This window comes from Populus nigra, chromosome 2, assembly GCF_951802175.1.
Source record: "Populus nigra chromosome 2, ddPopNigr1.1, whole genome shotgun sequence".
NCBI classification, from domain to species: domain Eukaryota; kingdom Viridiplantae; phylum Streptophyta; class Magnoliopsida; order Malpighiales; family Salicaceae; genus Populus; species Populus nigra.
Window position 1 is genome coordinate 6811572 of NC_084853.1, and position 5000 is coordinate 6816571.

Here is a 5000-nt window from a genome sequence, read left to right on the forward strand (position 1 = left end):
CCGCACCAGCCACGTCGGCCAGGCCTCCGACTTGCGAGCAGGGGCAGCGGCCACCGCCGCCGTGACGTCGCGGCAAGCAGACAGCCGCGCAGCAGCTGCCAGCACCTTGGCACAAGCACGGCAAATGAATGCCACGCCCACGCCGCGGATAAGCAGCCCCAACGCGCCCGACGGCTTGGAGCGGGTCCCGAAGACGGTGGCCGGAATCGGGTCGTCGCCGGCCGGAAAACGGGTCATCGATGCCAGCAATACTTCGGGCCATGAGGCCCCCCACCTTAGTCCGAGTTTAGCAACAGCCCACATATCCCCCGCGGCAGGCCTATGGGCGCCAGGCCAGCGCGCCCCATGGCCAGTCAGGGGGCACCCCCCTAAAGAGCAATAAGTGTCATTGAAGCTCTGGCAGGGGGAGACACTACTAGGTCCCAGCTGTCACCCCCCCTCTAAAAAATTCATTTCTTGGTATTTTGAGCTGAAATTTTGCACAGAGGTTGGCAAAAATCCAATCCAACTTTATTAATTTTTCCAGAATTTTTCGAGGTCGGGAAGTATTTTTTTTTATTTTCCTACCATTAAAAATCGAGGAAATCGGAAAAAATAGGAACCGGCTCGGAATGACCCCAAATTCAGTGGGCAGCCTCATAAAAATATGGCTGATTTTACTGGATTGATTTCATGTGGAAAGCACGACGTTTTGTTGTAGGAATGCGGGAACCCCGGCGGCTCGCCTGCCGCGGCCAGCGACGTCGGGCTGGCCCCTGCAGCGCCTAGCCTCTCCCACGCGGGGGGCAGGCCAGAACGCGGGGGGCCAGGGCCCGAAGGCAGCCCCCCCGCGGGCGAGAGAGCAAGCCAGCAGGGGCTGTCGCCTGCCGCGGCCAGCGACGTCGGGCTGGCCCCTGCAGCGCCTAGCCTCTCCCACGCGGGGGGCAGGCCAGAACGCGGGGGGCCAGGGCCCGAAGGCAGCCCCCCCGCGGGCGAGAGAGCAAGCCAGCAGGGGCTGTCGCCTGCCGCGGCCAGCGACGTCGGGCTGGCCCCTGCCGCGGCCAGCGATGTCGGGCTGTCGCCTGCCGCGGCCAGCGACGTCGGGCTGGCCCCTGCAGCGCCTAGCCTCTCCCACGCAGGGGGCAGGCCAGAACGCGGGGGGCCAGGGCCCGAAGGCAGCCCCCCCGCGGGCGAGAGAGCAAGCCAGCAGGGGCTGTCCGCGCGTCGCGCAGCGCGGCATGGCTGCGGGGGCCGCGCGCGCGCGCCCAAGCGCCCAAGGGCCCCCAAGGGCCCCAGGCCCTCAGGCCCCAGCGCCCCAGCGCCCAGCGCGGGCGGGCGCGCGCGCGCGTGTGGTCTTTGAGGGGCGCCGGCCTGGTGGCTCCCTAAAGAGCAATAAGTGTCATTGCAGCTCTGGCAGGGGGAGACACTACTAGGTCCCAGCTGTCACCCCCCCTCTAAAAAATTCATTTCTTGGTATTTTGAGCTGAAATTTTGCACAGAGGTTGGCAAAAATCCAATCCACCTTCATTAATTTTCCCAGAATTTTTCGAGGTCGGGAAGTATTTGTTTTAATTTTCCTACCATTAGAAATCGAGTAAATCCGCAAAACTAGGAACCGGCCCGGAATGACCCCAAATTCAGTGGGCAGCCTCATAAAAATATGGCTGATTTTACTGGATTGGTTTCATGTGGAAAGCACGACGTTTTCTTGTAGGAATGCGGAACCCCGGCAGCTCGCCTGCTGCGGCCAGCGACGTCGGGGACGCTGGCCTGCGCTGTCGAGCCCGCGAGGGCTGTCTCCGCGGCAGGCCCCCCCTGAACGGGGCACGACAGGCCACCGCGCTGGCTCGTCCAGCGTCGACAGTCCCTCGTCCAGGTTTCAGATCGCGCCAAGTCGAACCCATGACCTGCTCAAGCCATCGTGCGCTGCCGAATTCGCATCTGCGTGTAGGCTGCCATTCCACGCGGCAGCCCCTGTTTTCGTCAGCGTGCCCCCCTGACGAATTTTCCTGCCTGGCCCAGTCCAGCGTCCAGCCCCTGTTCGTCGAAAAATCTGCGCTGCCGATTTTCCACGCGGCAGCCCCTCTTTTCGTCAGCGTGCCCCCCTGACGAATTTTCCTGCCTGGCCCGGCCAGTCCAGCCCCTGTTCGTCGAAAAATCTGCGCTGCCGATTTTCCACGCGGCAGCCCCTCTTTTCGTCAGCGTGCCCCCCTGACGAATTTTCCTGCCTGGCCCGGCCGGTCCAGCATCCAGCCCCTGTTCGTCGAAAAATCTGCGCTGCCGATTTTCCACGCGGCAGCCCCTGTTTTCCTCAGCGTGCCCCCCTGACGAATGTTCGTCGAAAAATCTGCGCTGCCGATTTTCCACGCGGCAGCCCCTCTTTTCGTCAGCGTGCCCCCCTGACGAATGTTCGTCGAAAAATCTGCGCTGCCGATTTTCCACGCGGCAGCCCCTCTTTTCGTCAGCGTGCCCCCCTGACGAATTTTCCTGCCTGGCCCGGCCGGTCCAGCCCCTGTTCGTCGAAAAATCTGCGCTGCCGATTTTCCACGCGGCAGCCCCTCTTTTCGTCAGCGTGCCCCCCTGACGAATTTTCCTGCCTGGCCCGGCCGGTCCAGCCCCTGTTCGTCGAAAAATCTGCGCTGCCGATTTTCCACGCGGCAGCCCCTCTTTTCGTCAGCGTGCCCCCCTGACGAATTTTCCTGCCTGGCCCGGCCGGTCCAGCCCCTGTTCGTCGAAAAATCTGCGCTGCCGATTTTCCACGCGGCAGCCCCTCTTTTCGTCAGCGTGCCCCCCTGACGAATTTTCCTGCCTGGCCCGGCCGGTCCAGCCCCTGTTCGTCGAAAAATCTGTGCTGCCGATTTTCCACTCCGCAGCCCCTGTTTTCGTCAGCGTGGCCCCCTGACGAATTTTCCTGCCTGGCCCGGCCAGTCCAGCGCCCAGCCCCTGTTCGTCGAAAAATCTGCGCTGCCGATTTTCCCCGACGAACCTGCAGCTGCACAAATCCGCGCTGCCACTGCCCCATTGTCTGGACCAACAGTCTTTTCCATCAAGCCCTGGACTATAAATCGTCCAGACTCATCGCCAGCACCCGCTGCCGATTCTGCCGACTTTGCCGATTTCGTCGGCGCTGCCGATTCCAACACTGCACCCACCGTGTCTAAACCAGCGCTGTTTCGTCAGCGTGTCCCCTTGACGAATTTCCCTGCCTGGCCTGGACAGTCCATCTTCCAGCCCATGTTCATCGAAAAATCTGCGCTGCCGATTTCCCCGACGAACCTGCAGCTGCACAAATCTGCGCTGCCGATTTCCCCCCCTGTCGGCATGGCTGCCGCTGCCCCGATGTCCAGACCAACAGTCTTTTTTGTCGACTTTGCCGATTTTGTCCGCGCTGCCGATTCCAACACTACCCCCTGCATCCAAACCAGCATTGTTTCGTCAGCTCTTCCCCTGACGATTTTAGCCCTGTAACAAACAGTAGGCCTCCAATCCCGCCAACGGGAGCCAAGTTGATAGGGAAGAGAATTGAATGACGCGCCTGGTCCTCGCACCCCGCCACCCGAGGGGCCTTTTTCCCGGCAGCCTCTGAAAAACTCTAGCTTTCACGGTCCTCGCCGCCCCTCACCACCATGGCAGGCCTCTAATCCCACCCATCAGCAGTTGTAGCCGATAGGGCAGTGATTTGAATGACGCGTCGCGGGCCGCCGGGTCATCTCACCCGGCCATTAATTGGAGCGTTTTTGGCTGGCCGAGGATGGGGGGATGGATCTCTTCTTCCGAAAAAGCAAACAGTACATCGGGAGTTATGTTGACGGGGCATGGAATTGAATGACCCGTCGCGGGCCGCCGGGTCATCTCACCCGGCCATCCCGGGGAGCGTTTTTCCCGGCAGCATCGGGGAAACTCTTGCTTTCACTGCCCGCTGCCCAAGTCCCCACTCGCATCGGCCCCCCGCGCCAACAAGCCAACGCTGCCGAATCGGCAGACACTGCTGCCGAATCTGCCGACACTGCCCCGCGGGCTGCCACTGCCCCAGTGTCTAAACCAGCGGTCTTTCTCATCGAGCCTTGGACTATCCAGTCCGTCCTGACTCATCGCCAGCACCTGCTGCCGATTCTGCCGACTTTGCCGATTTTCTCGGCGCTGCCGATTCCAACACTGCGCCCACCGTGTCTGAACCAGCGCTGTTTCGTCAGCGTGTCCCCTCGACGAATTTTCCTGCCTGGCCTGGACAGTCCACCGTCCAGCCCGTGTTCGTCGAAAAATCTGCGCTGCCGATTCTGCCGACTTTGCCGATTTCGTCGGCGCTGCCGATTCCAACACTGCCCGCCGTGCCTGAACCAGCGCTGTTTCGTCAGCGTGTCCCCTCGACAAATTTTCCTGCTTGGCCTGGACAGTCCATCGCCCAGCCCATGTTCGTCGCAAAATCTGCGCTGCCGATTTTCCCCGACGAACCTGCAGCCGCACAAATCTGCGCTGCCGAATCTGCCGACACTGTCCCGCGGGCTGCCACTGCCCCAGTGTCTAAACCAGCAGTCTTTCTCGTCGAGCCTTGGACTATCCAGCCCGTCCAGACCCATCGCCAGCACCCGCTGCCGATTCTGCCGACTGTGCCGATTTCGTCGGCGCTGCCGATTCCACCACTGCCCGCCGTGCCTGAACCAGCGCTGTTTCGTCAGCGTGTCCCCTCGATGAATTTTCCTGCATGGCCCGGCCAGTCCAGCGTCCAGCCCATGTTCGTCGAAAAATCTGCGCTGCCGATTCTGCCGACTTTGCCGATTTCGTCGGCGCTGCCGATTCCAACACTGCCCGCCGTGCCTGAACCAGCGCTGTTTCGTCAGCGTGTCCCCTCGACAAATTTTCCTGCCTGGCCTGGACAGTCCATCGTCCAGCCCATGTTCGTCGAAAAATCTGCGCTGCCGATTTTCCCCGACGAACCTGCAGCCGCACAAATCTGCGCTGCCGAATCTGCCAACACTGTCCCGCGGGCTGCCACTGCCCCAGTGTCTCAACCTGCGGTCTTT